Source organism: Piliocolobus tephrosceles, chromosome 11 (genome assembly GCF_002776525.5).
Source record: "Piliocolobus tephrosceles isolate RC106 chromosome 11, ASM277652v3, whole genome shotgun sequence".
NCBI classification, from domain to species: Eukaryota; Metazoa; Chordata; class Mammalia; order Primates; family Cercopithecidae; genus Piliocolobus; species Piliocolobus tephrosceles.
Genome location: NC_045444.1, coordinates 122,821,216 through 122,838,927, shown reverse-complemented (window position 1 = coordinate 122,838,927; position 17,712 = coordinate 122,821,216).

Genomic DNA, 17,712 nt, shown 5'->3' with positions numbered 1-17,712 from the left:
TGAGTGCCTATTGGAAAAGGGTCAGGAGGGGTTTTCAGCTAAGCTCCTCCCTCCTTCCCTGTCTGTTATCTGCACCTGGGGTTGTACACCCCACAGGGCAGGCGGTCAGCTCTCTCTGCTCTGGGATCTGCTTTGCCTGTAGATGTGGGACCACCAAGCTTCTTCCTGAAACCACACCTGACTTAAAAGTGCGAGGATCCTGGTGGGCCAGAGCGGCGGCAGGTAAGGTCTCTGCTCTGGGAGCCCCATCAGAGTGGAGACAGTGCAGTTATGGTGACTGTGATATGACCCCAGAGAGGCTCAACTGCGCCACTGGCCTGAGGACAAGGCGTTCCTCATTCTTGGAGTTGTGACCCTGGGAAGAAGCTTCATTATCTGGTAGCTGGGTGTGGCGGGAGTCATTTCAGCTGGGACTGGACCTTCCCCCAGAATAAGAGCAACACCAAGCCTCTTCTGCAGGGCAAGGGCCTAAAAGCAAAGACCGCCCCTCAGCTCAAGGGAACTGGGTTCCTCTGTCCAGACAACCTGGCTTGGAACCCTGATACATACACACTGTAGGGGTGGGAAAAGTCTACCTCCATCCTCTTAGCGTACCGTCTGGGTCCAAGAATTTAATCCACATAAGATAGATTAAGAGAAGAAAAACTTAATACAAACTTCACGCAGCACAGGAGCCCTCATAAAGAAATGAAGGCCCCAAAGAAGTAGCTGAAGTCAGTTACTTATGCAGTGGATTGGACAGAGAAGAGTTCGTTGTGAAGAAGCCACTAAAGTATGTGGAGAGGCTTAAAAGATGAGAGTTATTTGTAACCAGATCTGTACAGAATTCTCCCAGTTTCAACTTTGACTATATAAAAATGTTGCATCATCTAGGGAGGGCATCTTTCATACAGGAATTTCACCCTCTGCTTTTAAGAAACAGCAGGAAGGTCAAAGTCATCTTGTTGCACCTGCCGTTTTTAAAGTGTCGAACTTAGTCAATACGCCGGAATGGCATATTTTAACCTCTTCAACACCATGTCTCCTCAGATAACAGCCTCTTTGAGTGTTAGGTTCTTATCTTTAATAATTATAATAGAACCTTCTATTCTAATTGGGTGCTTGTCAGGATTGAATGAGAAGGTGCACATGAATGGTACCTTGCAACTACCTAGAATGGCTATTTCTCTTCCTCCTCTCTCCTCTGCCCCCAGCCAAATTCCAGTGATACCATACATTTTTAAAGGAATGCAACAGATATATATCCCAAGGCTTGACAACATTTTTTTGAACTCTCTGATGAAGTTTAGAAAGGTTTAATAGTCATAGGTAAATCTGAGTGTTCACTGTTTTCCCATCTTTCTGTTAAGTATGTTGCCTATCTTCTTTCATTTAATCTTCAGAGCAGCCATAAAGGTGGCACTGTCTTTGCCCCACTTTTGTAATTGAGGAAACTGAGGCCCAGAGAGAGTAGGTCACCTTCCTAAGGGTGGCTGTGACTGAATGGCAGTTGGCATTCTAACCCAAGTGTGCCTGATGCTCTTACCTAGTACCACAGAAAAAAATATATCATTAAAAGAAAAAGAAAAACAATTGTAGAAACCTATAGCAGGGCTGTTAAGTCCTAAGACTGCAGACTTTTTTAAGTCTCAAAAGCAGACCCTAAGTTAAGAGTTCAGGGACAACTGATTTATTAAGGAAGTGCTTTCAGAAAAAAAAAAAAAAAAAACTAGGAAGGAAAATAGAAAAGGACAACCAAGGGTATGATTTCTGGCTACATCTCAGCCTCAGTGTGATCCCCATGGCTCTCTGAGCCTGAATGACACCCTGAGTTTGCCCCTGTTACCAGATAGAGGGTCTTGACTGAGTCATTCAGGTTCTCAGCACACTGAACAAATAATTGAACAAAATGCACAAAGCAGCAAAAGAATGAAGCAACAAAAGCACAAATGTATTGAGCGAAAGTACACTCCACAAAGTAGGAGCAGGATCCATCAGGCGGCTCCAGAGCCCCAACTGCAATGTTCTTTAGGGTTTTTATTAAACTAGAAGAATTTGGTAACACCCCTAGGTACCCTTTAGAGGCCTCCAATAGAGGCCTCCAACTGGTTACACCTTCTGCGAATGAAGGGTTGGCCTGTGACCAATCAGGCTGAAGTGAAGGCTTGGCCTCTGACCAATCAGAGGCATTTCCCGAGAGGGGATTTTGTAGAGGGAGGGGCCTCTGGCCCCCTGTCACACAGGCATGGAGAGGCGGAGTTTTCCTTTCGATCCAATTCCAAGAAGTCAGAGGCTGGTGGGTCTTAGGCTGCCTGTCTCCAGACCCTATTCTTCTGCCTCACCCCAGCTGCTGTCACAGGGGCTGGGGTTTCATACCCCTACATCCTCCATCTACCAGATTAGGGCTGCTGGGTGGTAGGAGAGAGAGTGCAGCCCCTCAGGTACTTCCTGATCACAGCCTGTGTGGGCACAGTGGATCCAGTAACCCACCTACAGACAGTCTCTCAAAGGTTAGTTCCAGTCACAAGCCTGGGCAGTAAACCCACATTAACGGTTAAGGAGGGGCACATCAGAACCTAAGGGGGTCCCTGCATCTGGGAGCAGCACCACCAGTATCCACCGCACTAGGTGTCTATGGCATCTATTGTGTCAATTTTCACCAAAGTAAAGGAGTGTTCTCTAATTAATCCTCAGACCGCTTTGCTTCTACCTCAGGGCCTTTGCACTTGACATTCCTGCTTCCTGGAATTCTCTTTCTGACCTGTTATTGGCCACCTGCTTCTCATTTTTTTGATGCAGGCTTAAATATAATGACTTTAGAAAACCTTCTTTCGCCATTCTAACCAAAGAATGTTCCCATCCTAGTTACTCTCTTGTTATCCTATTTTTTCATGGCACTTACTACCATCCAGAGGTATCAGTGCACTATCTATCTTCTCCACAACTGGAGTATAAATCCCTAGTGGACAAGAACATTTCTATTCTATTCATTTCTGCATCCCTGTTTCCACATACTGTGCTTGGCGCGTGGCAGACGCTCATAAATACTGACTAAATGAATAAAGTCAGGTGAATGACACTTGTGAATCAGGTTTTTGTCCTCTCCATATTTTGCCCACCTGCTTCATCATGGAAATATGGGAGGAGGGCAGGGGAACAGTATCCAGGGTAAATGTTTTAGGAAAACTTAACACATGTACTTTGAAAATTGGAAGTACTTCACACCTAGGAATATGTAGATACACATTTGAAACCAATACACATTTGAAAAGGCGGGCAACTTCCTTAGTCATTGGGGAAATACAAACTGTAGTCACAATGCCATCCAGCTGCACACCAACCAGAAGGGCTAACATGAAAATTACTAAATGTGAGCAAGGATGTGGAACCACCAGAATTCTCATGCATGAAGGCTTCTCCAGTGCTACATGGTGAGAGACCAGCCTTTCTTTCCTTTTAAATTTCCATTGCACACCAAAACACATGGTCCTCATTGCATGTGAAGCTCCTCCCACACCCACCTCATAATGCAAGTGTGACAGCATCTAAACTGGTCAATGCACTGCTGGACGAGAAGAGCCTATGTTAAAGCAATATTTGATGTCAAAGCAACATCAAATTTCTATAAAAGTTTCTAAATGCTCACGCTTAATTTCTGGACTTACCTCATTGCAATCTAATAACAAATAGCTCACAGTTCACACTCTGAGGGGCACTGCTGTCCCTGAAGGTAGGAATGTGAATTGGCACATCCACTTTGGCAGTATTCACTAAAGTTGAACATGCTCATAACCTGTGACCCAGAAACTTCACTGCAAAGTACATGCCCAACTTCAAGCTGTATACATTGCCCCAGAAGAAATACTCAAAAATGTTTACAGCAGGACTATTTATGAGAGACCCAAACTGAAAATAACTGAACATTACTAGAAAACATTATAGACCAATATCCTTCATAAAGATAGATTAAAAAAACCCTTTAAAAATAAAAAAGCAAAGCAAATCCAACAATATGTATGATATACTGTGACTAAGTGGAATTTATACCTGCAATGAAAAATAAGTTTAACATTTGAAAATAGTATAACTTGCTAAATTATTAAAATAAAGCATTTGACAAAATTCAAAATCAATTCATGATAACAACTTGAAGTGCACTAAAAATAGAATGATTTTGATTTGACTTACTTCCCCAATTTGATATTCGATGTGTATGAATTTGACGTAGGCCTCCTACGAATAGTTAGAGCCAACATCATACTCAATGGTTGAATACTTCACTTCTAAAATTGAGAAGAAAGCAAGGACATTCATTTTCACCATTTCCCTTCAACAGTGTACTAGAAGCTCTAGCTAATACAAAAGGAAGAAGAAAAGAAATAAAAGCCATATGGATTGGAAAGAATGAGGTAAAACAACTTTTATTATCAGTTGACTGGATTATTTATGCAGAAAATCCTGGTAAGTGTACAAAACAACTTCAAGAACTAATAAGTCAATTTAGAAAAGCCAAAGAATACAAACTCAGTATACAAACGTCAATTGTGTGGCCGGGTACGGTGGCTCACACCTGTAATCCCAGCACTTTGGGAGGCCGAGGTGGGTGGATCACCTGAGATCAGAAGTTCAAGACCAGCCTGGCCAACATGGTGAAACCCTATCTCTACTACAAATACAAAAATTAGCCAGGCATGGTGGCATGCACCTGTAATCCCAGCTACTCAGGAGGCTGAGGCAGGAGAATTGTTTGAACCCAGGAGGTGGAGAGGTGGAGGTCACTCTACTGCACTCCAGCCTGGATGACAGAATGAGACTCCATCTCAAAAAAAAAAAAAAAAAAAAGTCAATTGTGTTTGTGTATGTCACCTTGAAACACATAAAATTCATAGGAATAGATTTAACAAACGACAGTCATGACCTCTACACTGAAAACAACAAAAATAGTCCCGAGGGAAATTACAGAAAAACAAAATAAATGGAGAAGGATCTTGTTCATGGATTGGGAGACTCACTTGTGTTGTTATCATTTTCTTTCCATATACTTCTTTTTTTATATTTTATTTTAATGTGGTAACAACACTTAAAAGGAGATCTACTCTCTCAACAAATTTTTAAGTGTACAATACATTATTTTTGACTAGATACAATGTTATACATTTATACATGAAAACTTTATGCTTACTGGTTAGTAACTCCCATCCCCCAAACCCTCACCACTAGTAACCATCGTTCCACTCTTTGATTCCATGAGATTCACTCTTTTAGATACCTCATATAGATGGAATCACGGAGTATTTGTCTTTCTGTGACAGGCTTCTTTCACTTAGCAAAATGTCAAGTTTCATTCATGTTGTCACGTATATCAGAATTTCCTTCTTTATTAAGACGGGGTAATATTTTGTTGTATATATATACCACATTTTCTTTATCCATTCATCTGACAAAGGACATTTAGGCTGTTTCCTTACCTTGGATACTGTGAATAGTGCTGTAATGAACTGGGAAGTGTTTGTATCTCCTCAGGACCCCAGTTTCAAGTCTTTTGGATAAATACCCAGATCTGAAGCTGTAAAACTAGAAGGAAACAAAGGGGAGAAGCGTCAGGACATTGATTTTGGCAATGACATCAGAAGCACATGCAGCAAAAGACAAAATAAACAACTGAGATTACATCAAACTAAAAACCTGCACAGCAAAGGAAACAATCAACGGAGTAAAAAGGCAACCTATGGAAAGGGGGAAAATATTTGCAAACCATTTATCTGGTAAGGGGTTAATCTTTAAAATATATAAGAATTCCTACAACTTGACAGGAAAAAAAAAATAGTCTCATTTTAAATTTTACCCCAATTAAAAAAAGCAAGTTGCAGAATGTTCATATAAAGTGATACTATTTCTGTACAGTTCTAAAGCACTCAAAGCAAAGCACATATTGTTTGTACAGCTATACAAAAAACCACAGATGAAGAAAGGCTATGTATTAACTTGAGGACAGAGGTTACCCTGTGGTATGGAGAGAGAGAGGGAAATGAGACGGAGGGAGATACATAGGAATATTTTCAATGTCTCTACAATATTTTTATTTTTTAGGCAAAAATATTCACATTTGTTAGACCTTATTGGTGGGTACATAGGTATACTTTATGTTACTTGCTGTTACCTATATTTGAAATTTTTCATTCTCAGCTTTCAGTTTTTAAGAAAAGAAAAAGCCCTGAATAGAAAGTTCTGAGTGAACCATTGCTTTCTCTACTTTCACTTCACTGTAAAGTTTGACACAGAAAAGAATTTTTCTGATCTCTGAGTAAGACCAGGAAACTTTTGCCATGAGAGTATATCAAAGCACAGAGGGTCTAATGGGCTACTAAGCACATAGGGTCAAACCCAGGTCGTGCTTTTCTGAAAAGTTGGTAACATTCTGAAGTATTGTGATTTCACACTCCTCAAACGTCAATATATAGATTTTAGCTTCAAAACATAAAAATGATTCAGCTTAAAAATATCTAAGTCCTGAAGGGAATTACAGAATAAATATCTCAGTATATCTACTACAATTATTTGGGTTGATCATGGTTTTAAGATTTAAATTTTATGTATGCTAATAGTTACATTTTTTTCATTTCCACTTACGTTTGAAAATACTCTAAAGAGCTTAAAACAACGTGAGACAAAATTAATAAGGGAGATCCTTCCTTTTTATTTTGAAATAACCATAAACTTAGAGAAAAATTTCAAGGTAAAGAACAAAGAATCTTTATTCCCTGAACCATTTGAGAGAAGGTTGCTGAACTCATGTCCTGTCACCCTCAAAATACTTAAGTGTGTATTTCCCACAAATAGGGATATTCTTCCGCTTTGTCCCAATGTAACCACAAAATCAGGAAGTTAGCATCAACACTTTCCTTCCTTCGAGTTCCCGGACTCCACTCAAGTTTGGCCAGCTGAGGTAGGAGGTCAGCAGGACTCGTTTCCCAGACCAGATTGAGAACAGGCCAAAACTAGAAAAAGACACAAAAAGCACCTCTGGTTGTTCTCGCTGCCCATCACCATTAGCCATTCCTGCCAGCGCCATGACAGTTTACCAATGCCATGGCAGCAGCCGGAAGTTACCACCCATTTCCTAGCTATTTCTGAATGACCCGCCCCTTCATTAGCATGCCATTAAAAGCGGATGGAAAAATGACTAGCAGCGGCCCATAGGCTACTACTGTCCACGCACTGCCTGTGGGGTAGCCCTGCTCCCCAAGGAGCAGGCACGGAGATGCATCACTGCCAGACTCAGTAAAGCTGCCCTTTTCCACCACCAGCTGGCTGTTGAATTCTTTCCTGAGCGAAGCCAAGAACCTGCCCTGCATCACAACTATCCCAAGCGTGTCTGTTCTAGAGAAAGACTCCTCAGAATCACGTGGTGCATTTAGTTGCTGGTCTCTTTAGTTTCCTTCAGTCTGGCCCAGTTTCTCAGTCTTCTCTTGACTTTCATAACCTGGACACATCTGAACAAAACAGATTGATTATTTTGTAGAATATTCTTCTATTTGGGTGTGTCTGATGGGTCCTTATGATGAGATTCAGGTCTCAGGTTTCTGGCATGCATATCATAGAAGTGAGGGTGTGTTCTCATGGCAACCCATCCGGTGGTCACCAATGCCAATTTGTCCCATGACTGATGACGTTCACTGTGATTGGAACCAGCTGTCAGGCTGTTTCGCTTTTTCTCTTTTCTCTAGTTCATTAATAAGTATTTTGAAGGAAGATTCTTTGAATGTATGCAAATGTCTCGTTCTCAAACTTCCAGTTTATTCATCTGTTTATTTCCATCTGTGTGAACTTGTGGTTTACTGTTCTATTTAGGGAGTTATAACCCATTACTCTCAATATTCAGTTGACAGCTCAGATTATTCCTGATTTGGCCAGTGAGGGCTAGTCTCTGTGTCCTTTCAATATATGGTCATCATTCTTTGAATACTTCCTCATTTTCTGGCACAAGAAGTCAGTGCGGGCTCATCTTGCGCTTTCTTTAAGATTCCCTGGAATCTGCCTTTCCAAGGAGCCTTAGTGGAAAACCATATTTAGAAGCCAAGATCTGGGTGCAAAGTGTGCTCATTGCAATTGGTGTGTTACAACTCCCAGGCGGCTCTCTCAGTGGTGAAAGCCAAGACATCTATATGTATGCACACACACACACACACACAGACATACGTTCACATGAAAATATATATGCATATATCTGTATTAACAGTAATTGGTTCCCACCAGCATCTCTAATTCCAATCCATTATACAAAGTTCATTCAAGTTTTCTCCATTTCCATGTTTGTAACTCCCTTCTCCATAGTGAGAGACCTAGCTTCCATTGTCCTTGTTATAATTATTTATTTGCTCAGTCCCATTGGATGTAACTTTATTAGCTTCTTATTGTTGCTGAAACAAATTACCATAATTTTCGTGGCTTAAAACAAGACCAATGGCCGGGCGCAGTGGCTCATGTAATCTCGGCACTTTGGGAGGCCAAGGCAAGGGGATCACCTGAGGTCAGGAGTTCGAGACCAGCCTTGCCAACACGGCAAAACCCTGTCTCTACTAAAAATATAAAAGTTAGCCAGGGATGGTGGCGGGCACTATGATTCCAGCTACTTGGGAGGCTGAGGCAGAAGAATCACTCAAACCTCGGGAGGCGGAGGTTGCAGTGAGCCGAGATCACGACATTGTACTCCAGCCTGGGCTACAGAGTGAGACTCCGTCTCAAAAAACAACAACAACAAAAAGACAAATGTATTTTCTTACAATTCTAGACATCCTGGGCTAAAATTAGTGTGCCAGCAGGCCTGCCTTCCTTCTGGAGGCTTTGTGGCCGCATCTGCTTTCTTGACATTTTTAGCTACCAGACGCCACCTGCATTCTGTGGCTTGGGCCCCTCCTTGAATCACTCCAACCTCTGCTTCCATCCTCACACTTCCTACTACTGCCTCCCTGCCTCCCTCATGTAAGGGCCCTTGTGAGTACAGTGGCCCCACCTAGATAATTCAGGATAATCTCCCATCTCAAGACCCTGAACTTAACCATACCCCCTTTGCCATATAAGGGAGGATTCACAGGTTCTGGACCTCAATATGTGGACCTCTCTGGGTGCTCTTATTCAGCCTCCCACAGTAACTGACCTCCCATTTCCGTGGCAAGCCGCACCCGGGCTGCACACAAGCACCCTCTTCTTGCTCAGGCTCCAACTCCTCCATGTTCCTGGTCCCCTGGTGTGGATGTCCTCCTCACCCTGTCTGGGCCCTGACACCCTGACTGGGCGATCTTTCCATGAAAATGCTCCCCTCATCCCACATGGACTCTGACTCCTCACACAGGGGCCCCCACCCTGGACACCCTCCTCACCCCACTCTGAGCCTCCGTGGCTCCCATGGCAGACTCCCCCCACCTAGTTGCTCTAGGACTGAATTGTTCAGAAAGGAAAGGGAAGACACGGGGAGGAGCAAGATCTTAGTTTCTAAATATGCTTCCTTAAACATCCTTCACAACAAACTCCCAGTTCTAGCTAAAGTGACATTTGCTTCTACAGAAGCCCTGTGGCAAAGGAGTGAGCCAATGTTTCCTGCTTCTTCTTTTTTTTTTTTTTTTTTGTTTTCCTTTAAGGTACGAAGGCCATGTAGGTTGATATTATTTGTTGGTAATTTCCAGAAACCCAGCTAGAACTGGTTTAAGCAAAAAAGGAGACATCTGCTGGCTCCTGGACCCACACGGAGGCAGAGCGAGGGGCAGAGTTGGCCTCAGGAATGACACGAACCAGGGGCTGTCATGGCATCGGGACATCTTTGTTTTATTTCTCTGCTTCTCTCTCCTCTTGGATGCATCCTCTCAAGCTGGAATCAGAGTTGAAGGCAGCTTTTAGGGCTCATTTCTTCTTAGTTTCATGACCAGGTGCGAAAAGAGACTTCTCTTTCCTAGTCCCATTTCTGACACAGATCAGGAATCACTCCCTAGATCAATCACCATGACCAGCAAAACGAGGTCAGTTATGGATGAAATGGCAAAATACGAAAGGGTCCAATGGTCCTGCTCCATTTTGCACTGTCAGAGTGCAGCTAGAGCAGGTTTTTGAGGGGAGACATTCCCCTCCCCTGCAGAGCCCTAGACCTATAGAAGTGTACTCGTGCCCATGATTGGTATAGAGTGAAGATTCTGAATTGTCACAGAGGTAAGATGTGTAGTTTACAAGAGACAAAGCAAAAGCAAAGAGAAAGCACGGCAGAAAAACGGCTCATGTATATATTTGAAGAGCTGTCAGGTGAGACCTCGTTATTTCTAGAAGCAGCATGGCTTCAGTGTGAACAGGAACTTCCTGAGAATCTCAGACAGGAAGTAGAGGCCACCTGCCACTGTGGATGCCTCCACATGAGTTTGGCAACCACTTGATTGGCACGTGAGGATTTGAGATTCAAACCCTAAGGATGGGGGATGGAATATAGGACCATTAAAGCCCCTTCCAAACTTGACCCCTACTCTGATGCTTATCGACTCACTGCCTTTTAGCTACAAACTTCCAAACTTGACATTCGGCAAACCCCTACTCTGATGCTTATTGACTCACTTCTCAGCTACAAACGCACCCTTTTTGCCTGTTCCATGAAAATAAGTGTGGGCCCCTTTAACTATTTCTACTTTGCCAGTTGGCATGATATTAAGCTTGACAGGAGAGGTACCAGAGACACACGGCAGGAGGAAGAGTTTGATTTCCTGGTTTGGTGCATTAGCATCTAGGGCTCCTGCCCTGCTCACACCTTCTCTGGTGCCCAGTTCTCCCAGCACATGGCAGCCAGACCCTTCCCTGCACCCCCTGTTATTTGTGGTGGGTGCCTCTAATGAGACACTTCCCCATGAGCAGCTTTCTTGGTGCCCAAGAGGACAGGATTCTGGCACCCAGGGAGTGCTGCAGTGCCCTCTCCAAAGTCTGGACCTCAGCCCTGGGGGCAGGGGTTTCTCCCTGGATGCCCTGTCTCAGCCCTAGGGGTCATGACTGCTCCTATGTCTGCTAATCCCACATTCCTTAGAGTTCTCTTTACTTCTTTCACGTTACTGTGGAGTTTCTTTCCTGACACATCTGCCTTTAGTCTAAACATTACTTTCTTCCTGAGGGCTTCCTGGATAGTTCCTATTTGGAATTCGTTACTCCCTCTGGATCCTTAGTGATGCTCCACGTTATACATATTTGTGTAAGATGCATGAAGAATTAACAACCCCTCAAAGTGAAGGGACTGTGTCTTACTCACTTATTTTCCCAGAAAGGAGGAAGGGAGAGGGGCAGATATCAGAGGCACCTGGGACTTTTTCCAGTGACACTTTCCTCCATGAGATTGAGCTCTGTATCCACCCAGGACGCACCCTGAGGCTCGCCGCCACTCCTGGTGTACTGTGTCCTTGTGAACCTCTGTCCAGGACCCTCTCCAACTGTGATGTAGACAGCAGGTGGGAAACGATTTTCTGAACAAAGCTCTACACAAACAGATTGTTAAATAACAATGCAAGATAAGTTTCCCGAAATGACAGAAACAGAAACAAATAGAGATGAAATATTCAAAACATTATCAAAGAAAACATTTTCATTTTCTAAAGACGTCTGAGACACTCCACTCCCTTTACTGCAGCAGACGCTGGTGGAGCAAGGCCCTTGGTTTGTCAGAACTCACAGTTCGTAGCTGCTCTGAACACAGGCTTGCTGGTGCCCCTCCCGCGTGATGGGAAGCCCTCCTGAGTTTCAGGGGTTTCAGGGGCTGATCCATATGTGTGCCTTCAGCTGTGGCTAGAGAATTGGGAGCTTCCTTTTTGGTTCTCAGACTTTAAGCAGGTGCTTTTGCATCTGTGACTTAACTCACTGAATTTGTGATCCTGTTCCAAGCAACCAGGTCATTTTCCAGCTCAGCCTATGTTCTCCTATGCTGGGAACCTTAGTGATGTGTTTTCCCTCCCTCTGACCCTTCTTTAGTAGCTTTTCCCTGTCCTGTTTTTTTCTGCCTCAAGCAAAATTAAAGCATCGCCTTAAGGGACTGTAAGCATATATCTGCCAAACAGCACCTGTGGTTTTCTTTAGGCGTTGGATATATGATGAGCCAAGATCTTCCATCGGCCCCTCCAGGTCCACTCTCTGCCTTCTTCCACCTGCCGTCTGCCTGGAAGGCTCCTGGGGCCTCCGGCTTCTGGATGGGATTCACCCGTGGGGGCCTCAGCACGAGGAGGAGAGAGATATCACCTGCTCTCCCACCCTCCCCCAGGGTGCACTGCAAAGCAGCCAACCACAGGCAACCCGATCTCCTCCGCAAAGGTGGAGCCAGGTGTTGCGTGGCCTGGAACGGACACAATTAGGGTGGTCCTGTAAGAAAAAGAATATCACATGATAAACAAAATGCCAGTGTCACTCCAACCACCAAGCGTGGGCCAATGTGCAGAAGGAAATAAGAATGGGAAGAGAAATGGAATAACCGGATCCTGGCTAAAATGTGTGACTTCTGCAAATTTCTCAAACACTTTGCTAACATGAACACATCCTGAGACCTCTCCTAGGGCCTGGGAAGAGGCCCATACAAGTGACCAGCATGACGTCTCCTTAACCTTCCTATGACCCTACTTCTCGGCCCTGGGGGCCCCTCCCTCCCTGGGTCCCTCCCTCCCTGGGTTCCTCCCTCCCTTGGTCCCTCCTTCCCTTGTCCCTTCAGTGGCTACATGCTCTATGTTATTACTCAACTCCAAGTTTCCTACACAGAGGGCATGTCTTTGTAAACATTCCTTTGTAAGCAAATACTTCTAAAATCACCCTATTCCAACTGCGTCATCAAAGTTCATCTGTATTTTCTACCTTTTTAACAATAACAAGCATTTACCATTTTTTCCAAATAAAATTATCTCTCTCCCCTCCTCCCACAAAGGAAAGTTGTTTCAAATCACTGCCACGATAGTGATCACCACTACGCCAGAATAGAAAGGAGGGGAGAAAGACTGGGAGGAGGGACACCAAAACCTGAGAAGTGACTTTCTTCAGGTGATGGGGACTGTTGACAGTTTCCCTTGGTTCTGATTTTACTAATTTCCTCAGATTTTCACTATGTGTAATAGAAAGTAATTCAATGAACTTCAGATGCGTGATCAGCCCTTCTCTCCCCAGCATCTGTCCCCTGCAACACCCTCACATCCACCCGGAGGACACACGGAGAAGTCCTCGCCAGGGTGACTGAGCAGCAAGGTCTCCCTCCCTTTTCACCCTCCTTTCAGGGGCTCACAATGCACATTTCCATCTTAAAAGACCAGCATCATTTTGCTCTGGGAAATCCCCTGGGTCTTCCTTACAAAAATGTAAATACCCTGAATCAGAGTATTGGACGGGAAACTCAGGCAGAAAGTTCCACGGGGGTAGAGACCAGGTTTCAGTTACCCAAATGTTGATTAAATAAGAGAAGAAGCCAGGCCGGGGTGCACAGGAGGGCCCCCAGGCCATGAGGCGGGGAGGGACCAGCAGGCCGACCAGAGCTGAGCCTCTGAGCGGAGGCCGTGGCTACTTGATCTGCTGGGACCAGGGCAGCGCTGTCTCAGAGCCCGGTGGGCCCAGCCCCTCCTAGTCTTTTGTAAGGGGTCCCACATGCAAGGCTCAGAGAACTAAGGGCAAAGGGAGCCAAGCCCATCAAGGTCTTGGAGGTCTAGGCTGAAACATAAATCAATGCTGGTTCACACTGAAAAGGAGAAGTACAACATTGTTTCCAAACAGTCCAAGGCACATTTTGTTATTTGCAAATATTCCATTTTGCCTTTTAGAAGCCATTGTTCTACTAGACCAGAGTGGGGGAAGGGGAAGGAGTCTGGACACAGTCCATTTTTACATTGGAGTCAGTGAGTCTGCGAATCAGCTGGTGCCTGGACCCAGTTTTCCCACAGAGACAATGTACACTTGGAGATTCAGGTGACAGGATGGTCCCTGATGCCAGCTCACCCACAGCACTGCAGGACTGCTGTGCCTACCCAGTACCTCAGGGTTTCAAGGGGAAAGGCTGTCTGAGTCCCTCCTGGGGGCCAGGAGCACACTTTCCTTCCTGCAGCCACAAGGCTGGCCTTAGGGGCAGCCGCCTCCAGCTCAAAGCCACCAGTGGGGTCTCCTGAGGCTTGACAAGGGACTCAAATGGCTGGGTGGGAGGGGACATGGGATTTGGGGCATGAAGCCTGAGAACTGGACTTCCTGGCTGTGCCCACATGCGGAGTCCTGAGCACCGGGAGGCTGAGGGAGAAGGGGCACCAAGTTTCCACTTCTGGTGCTCGCCGGGTTCCTCCCAGCCCTGCCCTCAGGAAGTGTGAGATGCAGAGGCAGGGACTGCAGCTAGTGGAAGAGCCCAGCAGGGCAGGTGTGCCTACAAGGCTGAAGAAGGCAGGGAAACTGAGGCAGAAACTTCCACAGGGAAGAAGTCACTCTCCCCTTAACAAGGACTTACAAACAAGGTGGAGGATTAGTAACATGAAACCAAAAGGAAGGGCCCGGGCTTTCCAGCTGTGGGAAGTAGAAAGGTAAGAGTCATTCTTGCAGCCACCCAGCCGGGGCAGCCGTGTGTGAATGCACATGACATGGCAAGTGGTTTCATGAACAATAAACACAAGGGCAGTGGTTAAGACATATGTATTGAGTAGCCGCTCTTTAATGGAGACTTTGACTTTGCATTGCTCTTTGAGCCCGGGTGACAGCCCTGCAGAGAATTATTAAGACACCCATTTTACTATGAGGGGCTGAGGCTTGGAGAGGTTTCATGCCTTGTCCAAAGCCTTGCTCAGCTACGAGGTGCCAGGCCAGTCCCCAGCTGACTGAGGGAGACTGGATTCACTTGCTCTCTGAGAGCCCGCACTGCCCGGAGGTAAGTCTCAGGCCTGCTCACCCCTAGCCTCACCCTTGGTGCAGACCACCTGCCTGAAACCAACCAGAGCAATCTCACAAGCTGGATATCCTCGGAAGGTGCTGCGGTCAATCAGCATGTATTTTACTGCCCGATGACGTGAAGAATGTTGACACACCAACCCTAACTGCACCAATGGAAACGGAAAGGTTTTCTTTTGCCAAGGTGAGCAGCATGCACACTGGCCTGGCAGATGTGTGTGCAGCCGGGTGCCCTGCCACCCCCAACATCTCCCATGCTGACCTCGTCTTGCAAAGCCATCCTGCCACATTACATGCCCAGCGGACCCCAGGGGCAGGCACGGAGAAGGATGTTGTTGAATTCTCCTCACACTGCACCTTTACTGTGCAGAATGGCCAGGAAGAGCCCCTCGCATGGCCTTAGGGGTGGAAACAGACTACGCACCAAGCAGGAATCCACACTGCTGCGGTTTGGCTGTGGCAATAGGACTGGAGCTGTTGATGAACCTGCATTTAAAGAGCCCTTGTCAAAAGGGCCTGGGGTACCTGGGCAGACAGTACCCCGCCCACAGCAGGCAGCCTCAGCATAGGCCCTCCCAGTCGGGGATGTCAGAAACACCAGAGAGCTAGAAATTCCCTCCGTCACATTAGAGAAACTGATGATTTGCAAACACTGTTTGCCCATCACTCCTCCAGAAATAAATGGATTGAGACATAGTTCACAGCCAATTTCCTTCCGCCAAACCCAAAACAGATAACGTCCACATTCAAAATGCACTTCCCAGGGATGTGCAGGGCTCCACCATAGTTGCACCTGCCACAGCCATGGAGGGTACGTCCGTGTTGGCTCGTTCCCTTTCACCAATGGGTTGGGTGGACCGCGGACCACACACACGTCTTCCAGCACCAACTATGATCCTACTACCGTTCTCACACCCAGAAGTGCAGCCAAGGGAGGAGGGTGCTGCCCTAATTAACATCTTGCCTCCACTGTTATTTAGTTAAGAATTAAATCGCTTGAAAACCTACTGGCCACATAATTCCCAGGAGACCAGACGCACCACTGAGTCAAGAGGCCTCATGGAGACTAATCTTTCAGAGAGACAGACATGCCACCTCGCTGTGTGCAGGGACCCAGAGGATGTGAGCCTTCGGGTCATTAAGGAGGAATGCAGGATATCTAGGTTACCCTGCTGGCAGGGACAGGGAACCGATGGAGCGCTCAGCAGGGGTGACTATGCAGGGTTCCATGAAAGGATATGGGCAGGCTTACAGAGGCCAAGGAGGGACTGTGGGGCAGGCTGGGGCCAGCAAAGGAGGAAGCCGCTCCCTTTCCGCACATTCTCCCCTTGGGTCTAGAGGGTTGGAGCTAGGGCTAGAGGAGAAGACACAGGGAGAGGGCAGGGGCAGAGAGACCTGGACCTGAAAAATATCTCTGCTCAATTTTATTGGAAATGAGAAGATAAACATATCGGATAAACAAAGTTTACCATGAGTTCTTAGTAACACACTAAAGCAGTCTCAGGTTCCTTCCAAAGTGGACCTAAGGTAATTCAAGTTTTTCATTTAATTTATGCTAATTTTCGACTAAAAGATGCTCAAGTTAAAGTTGTAAGAATTGCTTTAAATATGTGCGCCCTTGTTGCTTGCCATCAGGAATGACACTCCAAAATGGCAATATGACCTCTTTAGATGCATGCGCATGAGCTTTTAATAACCTAGTTGGCAAGAAACTCATCCAGTAAGTATAAATCACAATTAAATAAATACTGAACTGTGCTAATGTGAGTTTTTATTGGCTGTTATGTCAGAGAAGGTCAACATCTGCAACTCTCTTCGAACAATGCTCCATAGTCTCTGCCATTAGAGAGTCACATGGAGCTCTCCTCCAAAGTTGAATGGTAACTCTTGCCCATAAGGTTTACAGTGTCCTCACTCAGCTGTCCTCTTTCTGAATTGGTTTGCTTATGAAAAATCGGGCTGGTGACAAAGCTGAGGAGTCAGGTCAAAGACCTCCCTGCAAGATGCCACACCCTCCCGGGGAAGATTAACGAGGGAGTTGGTGAAAATCTTACCATCTTAACCTAGGCTCTGGTGGGAGGGAGAAAAAATGTTCCCTGAGAATTCAAAATAACACACCAGACCTTATGTGGGTTTAGGGCCTGATTTCATAACATCTTTGTGGTCCAGAAGTATCTCGGCTAAGAATTCAGTTTAAAGTCGGCCTTCATGCAGTAGCCGGATTGAAACAAACACATGGCCGGGCGCGGTGGCTCAAGCCTGTAATCCCAGCACTTTGGGAGGCCGAGACGGGCGGATCACGAGGTCAGGAGATCGAGACCATCCTGGCCAACACGGTGAAACTCCGTCTCTAATAAAAAAATACAAAAAACTAGCCGGGCGAGGTGGCGGGCGCCTGTAGTCCCAGCTACTCGGGAGGCTGAGGCAGGAGAATGGCGTGAACCCGGGAGGCGGAGTTTGCAGTGAGCTGATATCCGGCCACTGCACTCCAGCCTGGGCGACAGAGCGAGACTCCATCTCAAAAAGAAACAAACACACATGCTCTCTGGGAGAAGCATTCTCAACCTAGGCCTCAAACCATTCCCTGAATACCACTGATTATGAGTTCATAATTTAAAAAATTAAATCATAAAATACACGAAAAAAACAAGATACTATGAGCATTAAGCAGGAACAACAAACAGTAGAATCAAACCTGCAAAACCACAGTTCTTAAAATTATCAGATACAGACTGCAAAATTAGAATAAAGAAAAAAACATAGACATGGGAAATGGGAAGGAGACGTGAAAACAAGCAAAGGCCAGTGGGAATGTGGAACATATGTCTA